Source organism: Myotis davidii, unplaced genomic scaffold (genome assembly GCF_000327345.1).
Source record: "Myotis davidii unplaced genomic scaffold, ASM32734v1 scaffold370, whole genome shotgun sequence".
NCBI lineage: Eukaryota > Metazoa > Chordata > Mammalia > Chiroptera > Vespertilionidae > Myotis > Myotis davidii.
In genome coordinates, this window is record NW_006288615.1 from 15,199,220 (window position 1) to 15,216,897 (window position 17,678).

Consider the following 17,678-nt stretch of genomic DNA (forward strand, 5'->3'; position numbering starts at 1 on the left):
ATAGAGAGTTAAACATCGATGAGAGAGAAACATCGATTCAGCTGCTTCCTGCACACTCCCCACTGGGGATGTGCCTGCAACCAAGGTACATGCCCTTGACCAGAATCGAACCTGGGACCCTTCAGTCCGCAGGCCGACACTCTATCCACTTAGCCAAACCGGTTAGCCTTTTTAAAAAGATCACATGAGTTTATTATACTTTTCTCTTCCTTCTACCCATTACTATCCTACCCTCTTCCTCACCCCCACCACCCCCAACACATACAAGCTCATTTGTGCATGTGTTTATAGGCTTTCTGGTGATATGTATAGCATAATATACCAGAACATTGCTACTCAAAATGAGGTCCAAGGATCACCAGCAGCAGCATTGGCATCACCTGGGAGCTTGTCAGAACTATGGGTTCTAGAGCTTTACCCCAGAACTTCTGAATCAGAATATGAATTTTAACAAGAATCCCAGGTGATTTGTATATACATTAAACTTTGAGAAGCAGTGTCCAAGAATACTGCATACCATGATTCAGACTCCTTATTTTTCAAAACGCTGTCAATTCATTCACTGGAAAACCTTTCCCCCTTCCCATTGGAATATACTGCTAATCCTGAGAACTGCTGACGTTTTCAGGAGGTCCTTCCTTTCCCACTTACATAGCTGTGTGAGACTAGATTCTCGTCATATTCTTCTACCAAAGCAACATATTGCAACAGGTCAAATGCTGAAGAATGCAAATATAGGCATACCTCTATTTTTAAAAAATATATATTTATTGATTTAAGAGAGGAAGAGAGAGGGAGGAAAAGATAGAAACATCAATGATGAGAGAGAATCATTGATTGGCTGCATTCTGCATGCCCCTAGTGGGGATCAAGCCCGCAATCTGGGCATGTGCCCTTGGCTGGAATCGAATTTGGGACTTTCAGTCTGCAGGCCAATGCTCTATTCACTGAGCCAAACCAGCTAGGGCTAGGCATGCCTCTTTTTATTGAACTTCACTTTATTGTGCTTTACCGGTGTTGCATGGTTTACTAAGTGAAGGTAAGACCCTCCAACTGCAAAAAGAATACGACTAACTTTATTGCAATACTTGCTTTATTACAGTGTTTGGAACCAAACCCACAGTATCTCCCAGGTATGCCTGTATCTTCTATTTCCCTAGGTCACATCCTTTCAGTTCTCTCTTTATAATCTAAAAATTGGCCCAGGCTCCTGATCAGAATCTGTACTTTCTCCTGACCGATGATGATAATCTAACTCCTCTTAGAAATTTAGTACTGTAGAGCACCTTTCTCAAGGGAGTTTAAATATTAAAAAGAGGAACTGACCTGAGACTAACCAGGACTCGTAAATCCTAGAGCTTTTGATTGTTCCACATATTAGCGTGAGCTAACATCCTACAACTGACCTTGGTAGACTCCTAAGGGGACCCATGGTTGTTGGCTGCCTTTCAACAACAGCTTTTAGTCAGCACTTCCCAGCCATGGAGATTCCAGGCTCTGTTCCTCTTATAGGAGAATCCCTCCCAGGGTTTGCTTCCTCAAATAGGTACAGGTTGGCTGAGTTTTTCAGCCACTGGACAGCTCAGTATTTGAGAGTATTGAGAGGCTGCCCCTTACCATTCCCTTAACACTTATAGCCAAAGGGCAGCTCAAAGCATTTATCTACCTCTGTAGAAATATCTGTAGCTCTCAAGTCCTCTAAAGTCATATAAAAGAAGTAAGCTTATAATACTGCATATTGTTACACCCTTGCTATATTTTCTCCATAGTGCTTACTACCACTATTTAAATCTTATTTTCATACTAGAGTCTCAGTGCATGAAATTCATGCACGAGTAGGGTGCCTAAGCCTGGCTGGCAAGCAGGGCCAATCAGGGCCTCCTGGCTGCTGGCCAGAGCCACTCTTCCCTGGCTACCGGCCTGGGCCTCCCTTTGTTCTGTGCTGCCCCTGGTGGTCAGTGCACGTCATAGCCAGCGATTTGTCTCCCGGTCAAACTCCCAAAGGGGCAATTTGCATATTAGGCTTTTATATATATAAACGTATTGTCTCACCTTCCCCATGACAGCCTCCTTAAGTGACTTTGTCTTGTTTATAGTTGTAGCCTCAGCACCAGGAACAGTGCTTGACATGCTTATGCTCAATACATCTTGGCTTTATGAGTAAAGAACTATACAGAAACAGAGCATCTGATAGACAGTTAACACATTGTATGCGGGAAACGTGTTTACACGTTTTACGTATTTATACGTTCTACCAGTGTAGTAGAGCGTGGGACACGTATTAATACGTTTTTTATAGACTAGCGGTAGAATGCAGGTAACGTATAAATACATAAACTAAAGTTATTGTAATTTTACTGAACGTTGTCATTTGCGCAAAAAATTAGCAAAAATGGCCCGCGCCCTGTTAGGGCGCAATAAAAACTACCCGCAAACAATGTGTTAACTCAAGAGGCTGCATCCAAGGTTAGAAGGTACCTAGAAAGAGCAAGTTATTAGTCTAAGGGCCTAGGCTAGTCTTGGTTCCTAGCATAGGAGTTCATGGCTTTAGTATTATATGGGCCTCAAGTTGACAAATAGACTAGCGGTGAAGGGTAGATACTGAAATGCCAGGCAAAATTCTTTACCCTAGGAGTGGTTCTATCTATTTTTACTGATAACTTAGTGTGGGGGAAACAATATGTTGACAAGTCCTCCGTCTAGTGAGTGGGATATGAGAGATTGGAGCAAGCATTGATATGAAAGATGAAAATAGAGCCCTTAGATTCCATTCTCTGTCTCTGGACTGTTTTCACTGACCCAGCATAAACTGATTGGTATGATTTAAAGATAAATACAGCCCTCTAATTTTTTTCCCCACAAAGCCACACACAGTACTAAATAATACACTGAGTGGCCAGATTATTATGACCGGCCAGATTATTATGACCACCCCATTAGTACTTCATTGACACTTCAAAAATACTGAATATTGAAAACTTCCTAAGCAAATACTCTCAAGGTTTTATTATTATTATTATTATTTGCATAACTAATTCACTTCATTGTACTGATGAGTGGTCGTAATAATCTGGCCACTCAGTTTTATTTTGAGAAACCAAAGGCTGGGAGTGGGAGGTGGACAATGGTCCCCCTGCACTTGAAATTCTCTGCATGGACATTTCCATAGTGAGAACAGGCACTGAGAGATAACTATAACATAGGTCATTTTAGCAATGTGCAGAGAAACCCTGGGCTGTCAGATATAGGAAAAGATGACCTCCCGTGGATAGAAGCTACTAAAAATAATCAATTGTATGTATAGGGCCACACTGTTTTCATCTCATCTCTCTGATACCAGGTGGGTGGATACTCTTGCCTTGCCTTGTCCATCCTTTTCATGACACACACACACACACCTGATCTCACTGGCAAAATTCCAGCGAATGCACTGTACTGGGTTGCATCTTGAGGATACCTGTGAAAATGCAGTCCAAGGCAGATATAAGGGATGCCCTGGAGTATGTTTAGCTAAAGACAAACTAACACCCTAGCCAGTTTGGGTCAGTGGCCTGCGGACTGAAGAGTCCCAAGTTCGATTCCGATCAAGGGCACATGCCCAGGTTGCAGGCTCGACCTGTTAAAATGTCCAGTGCCATTACAATTTCATTTATGCCGGATACCATTATTGAATTGCAGGTTCATTAACTCTCAAATACTATTCCCCACAATCTTCCAACAATTTCAGTTCCACTTTGATTTAGAGATAATGTTTGTGAGTAAATTTTATGTTATTCCATAAACTGTATTCATAATTTTGTTATGGACTAGAAATGAGCACTTAATAAATGAAAAAACAAGATACTGAAAAGACTTCCCATTTATCAATAATGCAAATTTTCACAGGGGCCTGATCATACTTCTCAATTTATATCAATGTGTATTTATTGAACAATCAATATCTATACACCTAACATCTAAATATTTAAGTTGTATAGATAATAATAGAGCAACATTAAAAGAAATAATTTCAGCACTGTACTTATTTTGGTGTTTTTAGGAGTTTACGTGTGTCAGTGGCAAAGAAATAAATACAGGGGTGGACAAAAGCAGGTAAATTACCAGCCATCGTTACCTAAAGATAAATCATAAGAAAGGATACAAAGTAATAAAGAACACAAATAACACAATAATTAATAAATAAAAATACAAGAATAAACCCTGTGTTTTGGTACTCACAAGTGTAAACCTACTTTTGCCCACCCCTGTATGGTTTCTTTTGTCTCTCATGTTAATTTAACATATTAAGCAATGGGATAATATTGTGGAAAGAGCGCCATTTCTATGCCATATTCTAATTTAGTGTCCTTTGGTCCTCTCTAAAATAGTTGTTTTAAGGGTTGAAACTATTCCTACTAATATTGATACGTATCTATAACTACTAAATAAAGGAAAATTGATAATATAGGATACACCAAAATATGGAAGACTTTCTCTTACAAACAAGTTCTTGCATTGCTTTAAATTACTGTTATAGAAGGCATTGTGTGTCCTTTTCTTAAGTTACTTAAAACATAATTATATGCTACCATCATATACTACTAGAGGCTTAGGAGCCGGAAGAATCTAGTTATAGCTTAGTGAAATTCGAACAAAGGCCACTGAGAGCGAAGGCTTTTCCTTTTCTTTCCAGAACTGATTTATCTGACTTTCCCGCTTTAGCATATGGGGATTTGGGGTTATTTCCGGCAAACTCCGCCTCTTCCAAATCTCAGTTCACCGACGCTCCCCTTTGCAGGCTTCAGGGTGGCAGGAAGGTGGGCTCAGGCGCGCGGCTCCCACCGCTTTATACCTTCTTCCTACCCAGGGCCGGGAAGTGACAAAAACGGAAATACGGTGCCTCCGGGGCTGGGCTTGGGGGACTCGTCCCCGCTCTCCCCCCGGCCACTCGCACCTTCCCTCCCCGCACACGGCCAGCTCCTTCCCGCGACCTCCACATCCACCTGCTTTAGTGTCCCGCCCCCAGCCGGCTGCCAATCACAGGCTTCCGCAGGTCCTGTGCTACCAACACACTCTGGTGTTGGCTCCCTGGTTGCGCCCCCTCCAGCTCTGCTTCCCGCCCTTCGTGCTCTTTGTCCAATCACCAGCTACCGAGTGTTCCTTGGTCCCCGCCCCCTCAATCCCGCCTTCCTGAAGTCCCGCCCCTTCCCTTAAACCTGATGAAATCACCTGACACGAGGCTCTCCGCCTGAAAGAAGGCGAGGAGGGGCGTGTGCACGGAGGGGCGGGGCCCGAGGAGAAAAGGGGGGATGCCGGGAGAGGGCGGGGAGAAGGGTTGTCAATCCGATCTCGCGAGAGAGGACGGAAGCCTGTGGGAGTCCGTGGCCTTTAAAGTGCCGTTCAGCCCTTTCCTGCAAGGGTAGTTTGTAAACACGGCGGAGGTCGGGTCTTCCCGGCGACCGAAAGAAGCATGAATTAGTGACTTAGACAGGTGAGTAGTGATGGGGAGAGGGCCGCAGGACCGGAGGCGGTCGGGATACGGAGAAAGCAGGCGCTAACATGGCGACGCCGCTCACCCTGGTCCCCACCCCCCGCTTCCCATCACCTCGGGCGCTCCTGCCTCAGTGCCTGGCCCTCCGGGCGGTTCACGGTGCTGCCACCTCCGCGGCCGCACCGCGTCTGCTGCAGCGCCCGAGCGGCGCGCCGGCCCGTTAGGTAACTGCTCTTGGTCCGTCCGGCCCCTCCCGGCTCGCGCGCTTTCCTAACGAGGAGGAAAAGGGATAACGGCTCCTCTTAGACCCCTCCCCCCCGGTTTATCTTCTTTCGTCGGTTCAGAGGTTCCTGGGCACAGGTCGGAAATGCTCGGGTTTCAGGGAGACGGGCCTCCTCCAGACCTTGGATGCAGCAGGAAGCGGCTTGGCTCGGGCTCCCCGCCCCGGACTCGGAGGCTGAGGGCGGTGGATGCGATGGTGGCGGGGATGGAGCTGAGGGAGGCGCGGCTGGAACAGGGTCAGGGGTTCGCGCTGCTGGGGACGCGCTAGGACAAATGGTACGGAGGACCCTGGAGTTGGAAGTCGGCCTTTTCTCTGCCGGTTCTGCCCTCGCACACTCCCGCTACCCCCACCCCCACTTCTTCCTGGTGGGGCGGGGCTGAGGTGTGGGTGCGTATTGATTATTGTATTCTCCCCCGTCCCCAACCCCTACATTTCACCTCCCTGGATGGACTGCGGAGCTTCTGTTGGGAAATAATCTGTGTTTTGTATTGATGCCCTAGGACTAGAGCCGAGTGTGTGTGACTGTGTGTGTGAGTGTGAATGTGTGTGTGAATGTGAGTGTGAGTGTGTGTGAGTGCGTGTATGTGTGTGTATGTGTGTGTGTGTGAGTGTGAGTGTGTGTGAGTGCGTGTATGTGTGTGTATGTGTGTGTGTGTGAGTGTGAGTGTGTGTGAGTGCGTGTATGTGTGTGTATGTGTGTGTGTGTGAGTGTGAGTGTGTGTGTGACTGTGTGTGTGAATGTGTGTGTGTGTGTGTGTGAGAGAGAGAGAGAGAGAGAGAGTGTGTTCTGTGTTCCTCGTTGAACCGACACTGGAGGAGGAGAGGGTGTAGGAGCTGGGGACTATTTGTGTGCCCTCATGTGGTGTGAAATTGTCCGCGTTTAATGGGGCGTCTTAAAACTGGTGAAGACAAGAACAACACTGAAGTGCATATGATGGAGTAAAAGGGATTACTCCTGATGAATGTTAGGCCTATGGACTCATCCTTAAATTATAGTGTGAAAGCTACAATTTCTTAGGAATTTTAAATCATGGAAACGGTAACAATGCACGAATTTAATGTACATATTTGAAATGAGAACAGAAACTCTTCCTCTGAGCACATGTCCTAGTTGAAGAAATTCATAATCGCTGGCATTGTCAGCAATAGTCTTTCTAGGCATAATCTTTAACCATGTATCCTTGGCCTTTTGTACCAAAGCTGTGAAGGTGAGAAGCTGGTTGAAAGTCAATCCTGCCGAAACGGGTTTGGCTCAGTGGATGGAGCGTGGGCCTGCGGACTGAAAGGTCCCAGGTTCGATTCCAGTCAAGGGCATGTACCTGGGTTTCGGGCACATCCCGGGTGGGAGATGTGCAGGAGGCGGCTGATCGATGTTTCTGACTCTATCTCTCTCCCTTCCTCTCTGTAAAAACTCAATAAAATATATTTTTTTTAAAAAGTCAATCCTATGGGGTTAAGTGCCCTGAAAGACACCTCCAGTAGCAATTATATCTCTTAATGTGTTACACTGACTGAGGAATCCATGGCAAACATTTTTTTTTTTTTCAAAATTGCAGGAACACTGATGTAAAGTATGTTAAAAAATAGAGGATCAAGAAACAGAGTCAAGAAAGTTCATGCATCTTCAGGGCCACCAATTGAATTACAATTAAAAGTCCTAGTCTTTGTAAAGTAATTATGAGAATCTTCCAAATTTATGGTGTATATGTTGCTTTCCTAAAACATGTTTAAGCTTGCTTTGAGAAGATGCTACTGCCATTAAGTTTTTAATTATTTAAAATACAATATTGTGATAATTTCGAATTTAGGTGTTTGTATTTACTGACAAGTAAGGAAGGAGTTTTCAGAAAGAGTCGTTTGCATGTGTTTTTAAGGTACATAAACATGCATTCCAGAAATTCCTGCATTTACTTTTTTACTTGGGAGTATTGGTTTCATGTGTTGTCGTTTTTTAAATATATTTTTATTGATTTTAGAGTGGAAGGGAGAGGGAGAGGGAGATAGAAACATCAATGATGAGAGAGAACCATGGATGGGTTTCTCCTGCACGCCCCCCCACTGGGGATCAAGCCTGCACCCCTGGCATACACCCTGACTGGGAATCTAACGGTGACCTGGTTCATAGGTCAGTGCTCAACCACTGAACCACACTGACTGGGCTGTTTCATGTTTTTAAACTAAGATAACAGTAGAAATGGTTATTATGTCAGCTCTTTAATATTTTGCAGGGATACTTTTTATTAGTATTATACTTCAGGATTTAGAAGCTATATGAATACTAAAACGTTATATGCTATGTATCAAGCGCCTACTACTTAAAACTAGCATTGCCCTAGCTGGTTTGTCTCAGTGGATAGAGGGTCAGTCTGCAGACTGAAGGGTCCCAGGTTTGATTCCAGTCAAGGGCACATGCGGGGGTTTCGGGCTTGATCCCCAGTAGGCAGCGTGCAGGAGGCAGCCAATCATTGATCCTCTCTCATCATTGATGTTTCTCTCTCTCTTCCCTCTCCCTACCTCTCTGAAATCAGTAAAAATATATTTAAAAAATAATAAAATAAAATAAATTTAAAAACTAGCGTTAACTCAAGAAATCATCTATATTTTTTCTACCTAAATTTTTGTATTTTGGAAAAGTTGGATTTCAGTGATTTTTATGTTCTCTGCTGGTATGTTAGATTGTTAGATCAAGTCTGTGGCTCTCACTGTGTCACCCAGGGCAAATAATAGAGTCTCTCATTTAAAAACCAGTGGATAACAAAAATTGGATATGCAACTAATCCTTGTAAAAATCAGTACTTGTTATGTTATTCTCTGTAACTAAAATTATTGTACAAAACCCCAAATTTTCTTTGTTGTAGTCAGTTTAACATAGTATTTCTATATTTAACCTATACTCACCCCTATTCTTTGAGACTAAGAAATTATCTAAAATGCTGCATGTTCCCTTAATTTTTTAATGAGGTAGTAGTGATAGTATTTACCTATTTCTATCTAGGGGTAAACCCCATAAAACATTGTTTTTTTTGTTCTGATTCTTAAGCTCAGGATTAAAAAGTATAGAATAAGATATAGTTTCATAGAAATTTAAGGGAGTTTGTGGATCTTTAAAGTCAGCAACAATTGGAATTGTTTTGCATATATTATTATAAATATATATCATATAATTATATATACATATATACTATTTTCATTTATTCTTTTTAACAACCTTAAAACTGTTGTCTTTACTTACATTTTTAAGTACATTTAGTGATGCTGTTTTTTTCCTTGGCAGTTTGCAGTGGTAGTAAAGTGATTAAAAACTTTCTGTAACAGGAAAGGATGTAAATAAGTAGAATGTTTTGGGGGCAAGGCCTAGTCACCCATCTCTGTATTCTATATCTTAAAAATAGTGGTTCTCACCCATGTTTTCTGTCTTGGTATCTAAGGAATAAAAACACTATCAATACTAGTAGTAGGTTATTACCACAGAGATTCTCAATAAGATTAATGGGGAAAGACAGGGTGGGAATGATAATAATTAGCAAAAGCCATTTGGCAAAATACCAGGTGCATTTTGGCTATTTTGGTAGTATATGGTTACCTTCATGTATAATCAATTAAATTTATAAATATGTTCCCTAAATGTTCTTTAGTTTATCTAACTGAACCTAAACCTTTGTTATTTCAGTTTTATAGCTTTGTGGGAGTTTTTAATTCTACTGTTTGGACTAGTGTGTTTCGTTTTACTTATTGAACATTTATTAGAATAATGTTACTAGAAATCAACTCCAATTTTGCCCTATTAACAGATAATCATTTTCATTTTATTTTTTTGTTAATCTTCACCGGAGGATATTTTTCCCATTGATTTTTTTTTTTTCTTTTTAGAGAGAGAGAGGGCGAGGGAGGGGAGGGAAGGAGGACGGCAAGAAAGGGAAAGACAGAAATATCGATGTCAGAGAGACACATGAATTGGTTGTCTCCCTCACTGGACCAGAGTTGGGGATTGAACGTGCAACCAAAGTATGTGCCCTTGACCAGGAATCAAATCCTCGACCCTTCAGTGGTTCTCCTGCCAGTGCTCTAACAATTCAGCCACACCAGCCAGGGCCTTTTTTTATTATTTTTGTTGCCTTCTAATTTGTGTATGTGTGTTACAGTTTTTACAGAATTATAATACAGAATTTAGTTTTATTTTACTTTTATATCATTAACATTTCCCTATATTATCTAAATTTTATAATATTTAATGATTACATGACATTTACCAAATGACAGTTAAAATGTCCTCAATTTTAAATGCCCAATAGGAAAATAATTATCTTCACTTTTTGCCTACTTTAACAGTGAATTGAGCATCTCTGTCCATGTACTTATTTTGAATTGTTTCCATTGGATACTATTCTCAAATGAGATGTCTAGGTGAGAGGATATAAATGTTTCCCCAGTTGCTAATTTTTTGCTTCCCCAAACATTTGAACAAATTTACACCATCAGAGTATGAATGCATCAGTTTTGTTATAATTTCACCAACTTCACAGTTGTGCTTATTAACAAATAATTACTTAATTAGGAATTATTAATGGGAATAAGTTGCATTACTTAGCAGTTTTAGTTGACCATATCAATCTCTAGTTATTTGTCTACCAGTGATCTATGTGCTGGAACAGATATATTCCATATCTTCAGTCATTTCACTGACTTTTTCTTAAAGATTACTAAAATTTTTGACAGTCTAATAATAATTCTTAAATTTTATGCAGTTTTACATAGATTATATGTGGCATGTCTTATGCTGGTTTGTTTTAATATAATACTTTATGAACTATAAATAGATTTATGAGCTATTAAAATTCATAATGACATTTCCACATAGATAACCTTTGAAATAAAGAATATGCTTATTATATAGCCAAATTGAGTTATTGCTGCCTCCATACATTTTCTGGTACATAGTAAGTATGTAATCAGTGTCTTAGGGAAGTTATTAGGAGCCAGGTTGTCATGGTTCTACCATTGCATCACTTTGAACAAATAATTTCTCTGTGCCTGATTCCTTATCCTTAAGAATAACAATATGTAACTTCTAGCTTGTTGTGATAACTGAAATAATTAACGTATATACAATGTTTGAAACACTGTCAGAAACTTAATGAGTACTCAGTATGTGCTGTGTAATTATTATTGTTAAAGTTCATGCAGAAATAATAATAATCTATCACAGCCCCTCCTGGCACATGTGTGGTGTGACTTGAAGGCAGACATCAACCATCTATTTGGTAGCTTTGGCAATATAGTTGGTTTCCCTAGGAATTTATAATTTGTGATAGAATTTACCACCTTAGCATTTTCGTAAATCCATGTGAGAGGATATATCATCGTTTTTGTTTCATATACACCCCTTCACCCCAAAGCAGGCTTTTCTATATAAAACACATGTAGTATAGCATATCTATATTTTTTGATAAGGAATTATTTATGATTTCCATAAATCCAATTCTTTTTTTAAATATATTTTATTGATTTTTTAACAGAGAGGAAGGGAGAGGGATAGAGAGTTAGAAACATCGATGAGAGAGAAACATCAATCAGCTGCCTCCTGCACACCCCTCCCTGGGGAGGTGCCTGTAACCGAGGTACATGCCCTTGACCGGAATCGAACCTGGGACTCTTCAGTCTGCAGGCTGATGCTCTATCCACTAAAAGCCAAACTGGTCACGACCATAAAATCCAATTCTTATTTTTTCTGTTCTACCAACCCCACTTATAAACATTTCAGAAAGACTTTCCATTTCTTTCCCACTATAGTGGAAGAGATGATTAAATTAAAGAACCACATTTTTAATGTTCTTTTGAATTCTTTACTAACTATTCAACTAATATAACTACATCATTAGTTCTTAACCAGTGTCGAAAGTCACTGGTGTCTTTTATAATTGTTAAGGAAGGTTTTTAATGATTGTTGAAATATAGGTGTTTAATTGATCGTTATTTCTGTAGTAATATCTCTTTCACTTCCTTGAATTTTGACATACTTTGAGAGGAATTGAGAGAGGTGAGCTTACCATTGTTGTAATGGGCATTGTACATAATTCATACCCTATCTTATTTGTGTCTTCTTCATACTGAGAAATTATTTACGTACTTTTAATAGCAGTGACAACTATGAATTGTTGTAATACTTGGGGAGCTATCAATTTGTTTTCTTTTTACTTTTACAAAAGACAGGTTTTTAGTAAGAAAACAAAAACAATGATAGATAAGTACATTTTATACATCTACCTTCAACAAAAATAATTTATTGGACATAATTTTATATCAGTGCCCCAGGGCACAATTTGTGCACATTGAAATGAAGGTGGCCAGCGGGGCGGGACTGGGTGAGATGGGCCGGACATGTCCCGGGCCGGACACGGCATCTGCGGAGTGAGCGGGGTCCCTCCGTCAGGTGGGGTCCCTCGACCTGGCCTGCAGGGATCGGGCTGAAACCAGCTCTCCAACATCCCCCAACCGGTCCTGAATTGCAAGAGGGCGGTTCTCGGGTGACACGCTCCACCCCCCCCCCCTGGAATCGGGCTCCCTCCTCTCTGGTTCTGGGGTACGTCACCTGAGAACCACCGCTGCTAAGTCACCGCAGCTTAGCAGCTCCTGTGTTGAGCATCTGCCTCCTAGTAGTCAGTGTGCATCATACTACCAGCCGATCAGATGGTCGGATGGTCGCTTAGCCTTTTATATAGATAGATGGATAGATAGATAGATAGATAGATAGATAGATAGATAGATAGATAGATAATAGATACAATTGCCAAATCTAAAATATTACTAGTAAAAACATGGATTAGCACTGTTCATATTCATAACCATTAGTCTGTAAGGTCTTTGTATTTGAATGATCTGTTGTAAGTTTAAACTATAAAAATTTTAGACTTGTTTGCCTTACCTTACCTAGTGATTAGAGATCTGTGAATAATCAAAACTCACTTTAAAAATGAAATTTAAATTAGACATGATTTTTATTAAAGAATATTTTGAGATATGGGGCTGACATCACTAGTCAGATATTAATAATGTACTTTCATGATTACAATATTGAGAAAAGTCTGTGATACTCTTTATGTGTCCCATTAACTTTGAGGAATTTCATCAGAACTTTAGTATACTCATGGGAGTTGTGATATGTGTGAAGGACATCTGTCATGTCTGCTGTGATTGGGGAAAAATTAAAAACTGCTGCTTTCCCTGTTAAAGCTGGGCTTATATATTTTTTTTACATCTCAGGAGTTTGATTTAATTACATTAATGAACTAAACGTTATGTACCAAATAACGTTTGGGTTAGAGGTTAATGTAAAAATCTTCTAAAAGTTAAACTACACATGTAGGTCTCAGTTTCTAGCTTTAAAAATAAAGAAGGCAGTAAGCATAGCATTAATTAAGCATTAAGAAAATGTACACTTAAAGTCAATAAAATGCAGTGAAACTTCTAATAAGCTTACTGGATAATGTATGAGTACCATGCACTGTACTATTTTACATATATTTCACTTATTCTTTTTGGCAACCCTGGAACTGGTATACTGTTTTTTAATAGGATTGCAGTGAAATCATACTATTTAAAATTTTCCTAATAATAGAAATATTGAAAAGGGAATGAAGTCCTTCCAGCTCATAGCTGCAGGTTTTCAAACTCTTAGTTTAAAGTTTGTTATTTTGTTGTTTCCAAAGCGAACTCTAGGATCAATTCGTGCACTTTTGTGGTGCTTGACCAAGATATCCTATATAATAAAGGCTTATATGCTAATTGTCTGGTCATCCAGTTGTCTGTTCAACCAATCAAAGCATAATATGCTAATAATATGCTAAGGCTGCTCAGCCACTCACTATGACATGCAATGACCACCAGGGGGCAAACAGTAGACCGTCGACCAGTCGCTGTGACATGCACTGACCAACCCAACCAGGGAGCAGATGCTCCAACTGGTAGGTTAGCTTGCTGCTGTGGTCCAGCCGATGGGGATTGAGTGAGATGGGCCGGATACGCTCTGGAGCCCTCCCACGGTCCCTCCTAGGCCAGCCAACTCCCGCATCCCTCTCCAGCCCAGATCATGTACCGGTGGGATCCCTTGGCCTGGCCTGCACCCTCTCATAATCTGGGACTCCTCAGGGGGATGTCAGAGAGCCGATTTCAGTCCCATCCCACAGGCCAGACCGAGGGACCCCACTGGTGCACAAATTGAGGCACTGGGCCTCTAGTAAGGAAATAATAGCACAGAGAAAACTCTGTAAGATGGTGATGCCCTTGAAGCCTTGGGACACAAGCTTATCCTCCTAGGCACCTTAGCTTAGGGTCTTACAAAGCCAAAATCAATGTGTTGGCAGAGCTGCATTTCTTTTTTGCAGTCTCTCGGGAAGAATTCACTTCCAGGTTCATTCAGATTGTTGGCTGAATGCAGTTGTAGGACTGAGGTCCCTCCTTTCTTGCTGACTGCCAGCCAGGGCTGGTCTTTGCTGCCCCCCTTCAGTAATGGCAGATCAGGTCTCTCCCACACTTGAACTCTGACTGCGGCTGCAGCTGCTGAATCACTGATTCCAGAGGAGAAAGTTCTCTGCTCACGTAATTAGATTGGGCCCCCTGGATAGATAACTCAGGTAATGTTACTTTAGGATCTGTAATCTTTTTACATCTGCAAAGTACATTTTGCCATGTAACATGAATAGGTTCACAGTTTCCAGGAATTTAGGTGTGGACATCTTTGGGGGACCATTCTACCTACTACACTCATATGCACCTGAAAAGAAATTTGATTTTAAAAGTTGAGAAAAGTATAATTTCTGGCTTTTCTAGATATTGATACCACTATTTTGTAAGTACCCAGTTTCCAGGGTGATTTGGTACTATTATTGATTTTAAAAAACAAACTTCACTTTCCATGTCGATAGCACTCTTGCAAACATTGTGAAGTTCCTAATACCCCTTCAATACTTTCTGTAAGTGTGGCAAGCATCAACCCTACAAAGCCATACAGTACAAGAAGGGCAAGGATTCTCTGTATGTGCAGGCAAAGTGGCATTATGACAGGAAGCAGAGTGGCTGAGGTGGGCAGACTAAGACAGTTTTCTGCAAAAAGACTGAAACTACAAGATTGTGTTGAGGCTTGAATGAGGTGAGCCTAACTGCAGATCTAGGAGAATGCTGCCTTTTAAGATATGTATATATTTTGAACTCGGAAAGTAAGAGCCAAGTGATCTAAGTTACATGTTTTGTTTTATTATGTGACAATAAAATCTTGATATGTTCACTTAAAAAAACTTGAATTCATCTTTTTAAAAATATTTTTATTGATTTCTGCGAGGAAGGGAAACGGGGAAAGAAAGAGAAACATCAATGATGAGAAAGAATCATTGACTGGCTGCCTCCTACTGGATATCAAGCCTGCAAACCGGGGCATGTGCCCTGACTAGGAATCGAACCTTGACCTCCAGGTTCATAGGTCGACTCTCATCCACTGAACCTTGACAGCCTGGCAAAACAGTTGGAAATTGTTGTTGTTCCTTTTTCTTATTGAAGTTTTATTTAATTTACACTTCTCTAACAATTTTACTTGAATCCAGTGTATTTTAATATTTTAAAGTAATTATTGATCACCTTATTGTCTCTGCAACAAATGTAAATTAAACTTTTCAAAGTTTCTTACCGATTTCCCCTTTGTTTTGTTGTCTTGGAGCGCTCTGTTAGGACAATTCATTTTTGGAGAATATTGTGAGAATGGAAATCATTAAATTAGATTGTTTTTTATTGTTACAGTCATTACACTATGCAATATATCTGAATTCAGAACATTTCTAAATATAGGGCAAAACAGTATTCTTAAAGCCATGCTTTGTTTTAACAAAAAGAAGACAGGAAAAGACAAGTCTGAGGTTTAATGGTACCTTGATTAATGGAGGCTTTAAGAAATCTTAAATTATCTTTTGTTCCCTGGAGGATTTTACAACCTGGGCAATGTATTGTAATAAGCTTTGATCTGAGAGAGAGAGATGGGTTTCTTTTGCAGTGTGGAAGACTGAGGACTTAAGGAAAGTAGGCAGATCATTTATAGGAAAGCAAACATAGGGAAGTTGAAGATACTGGAATTGATTTTTTTAAAACGTGTTCAGATGTCTTTTGGAAAGCCTTATATACACCTGTTTGAACACTGCTGCCTGGAGAGAGTGTCCCCCTTTTGCCTAGCTCCCATCCTCTCACAAGGCCAGAAGCCAACTTCTCTCTTCCAACCAAGATTGCCTTTGAGTATGTTAGACTCCTCTGAGTCCATGTCCAAAAAAATTCCTTTCTCAAGCTACCTTTGTGCCCTATTTCCTGGCACAATATCTACCTTTTTCCAGAATACTTGCCTTGCCATTAGCAGTGTTTGCCCCCTTCAGCAGAGATCCTACCCTTTACCCTCAGTTTAGTTAAATCCAGATATAAGAAACACGTACACAGTAGTCAGGATAGAGTAGAAACGAGAGTCTTCCTTGCTTCTGGTATTTGCATCAGTTTTAAACATACTAAGGCTATTTCAGCCAACTTTATTCAAGGTAAAGTGCAACCCTCTTTCCAACAGTGTACAATAGAGAAATCTCTGAAGTTCATACATGACCTAATAATGGGAGAGGAAAGTCTACTTTCCCTTTTAACATCTTGCTTCTAAGTTCACTGCCTTTCCCTAATGCATTTTGTAACTGAGCTTTCTGCCAAGTTCTTACCCAGTCTCACCTTGGGCACTCCCATGCTTGCATAATGGTCCTGAATAATTCTGTGTTTTGTGGACTGCTTGAATGAGTTTACCCTCCTAAAGTACAACTATATAGATTGTTTCTTTACTCTAGCATTGTTATTGTGGTCTTCAGATTTTCTCCTCTGTCACCTACAGATTGGCCTTGCATATTTAGAGTAGTCCTTGTGGACATTGGTCTTGTTCCTTGATCACTGGGCAGGACTTCCTGCTTTTGAAAAATCCCTTCAGTATACTGCTAAGGCAGCTCTACAGGTATCCAGCCATCTCACATTTTAGAATGAAATGAATGAAACACTAATTGTCCACTAATATTCATTCTTTTCTTTTTCCTTATTACCTGAGCATATGGTGAAATAAAAAAATATATTTCCCAGATTTCCTGCTAGCTGTGGCCATGTGATTAAGTTTTAGCCTATGGAAGGTAAATAGAAGCTTCCTGTGAGATTTCTGAAAAATTTCCCTAAAGGGAGGCTATTGCTTATCTCTTTATTCTCCTTCTTGTTGTCTGATCAAAAGATGTAATGACTATACCTTGAGCAGTTACATGTTAAGGGTGGCAAAAGAACAAAATAGAAAGAGCCTAGACTACTAATGATCACAGTTCTGGACTGCCTGTGTTTATATGATAGACATAAACTTCAGAATCATTTAAGCCATTGTTACTTTGAGTTTTCTGTCACTCACAGCTGAACCTAATTTTGATTCAGGTATACAAAAGTCAAGTTGTTTCCAAATAAGAATCACATAAACTAGGTCCCATGGATGTTGTTTCGTCTGTCAGTGTTGGTAGCACTGACAAAAGAAACACTATAATCTGAACTAACAATTTTGATGCTCAGATTTCGTAATGCCATTTCACCTGTCGTCTATGACTACCTCTCCCTTCTATTATGGTAAAACTAGAGGCCCAGTGCACAAATTCGTACACAGGTGGGATCCAGCCAGCCTGCACCGATCGGGGTCATCGGCCGGGCTGCCCAGGGCGGGAGGACACAGGAAGTTGGCATATTAGCCTTTTATTATATAGGATAGGATGCTTCATTTTTCTCCTGTCACCAAGATTCCATTGCCATACTTCCATCCTTAAAACTTAATTCTATCTAACAAAGCGGGAATATGCAAATGAACCGTCACTCCATAACAAAGATGGCTGCACCCCCCGC

General features: G+C 40.6%; 1 protein-coding gene and 1 long non-coding RNA gene across 2 annotated transcripts in view; one reads left to right on the plus strand and one right to left on the minus strand.

Moving 5' to 3' along the window:
- LOC107182609 overlaps positions 1-6,116 on the minus strand; it is a 14,584-nt gene extending 8,468 nt beyond the window's left edge. The window contains exon 1 of the long non-coding RNA XR_001513339.1: positions 6,104-6,116. This is a non-coding gene — a long non-coding RNA (uncharacterized LOC107182609). The remainder of the gene's footprint in view (positions 1-6,103) is intronic.
- The window catches only part of ATF2 (activating transcription factor 2), an 83,304-nt gene continuing 70,930 nt past the window's right edge, over positions 5,305-17,678 (plus strand). Inside the window, 1 exon segment of the mRNA XM_006760596.2 lies at positions 5,305-5,470. The gene's annotated coding sequence lies outside the window, so the exon portion shown is untranslated.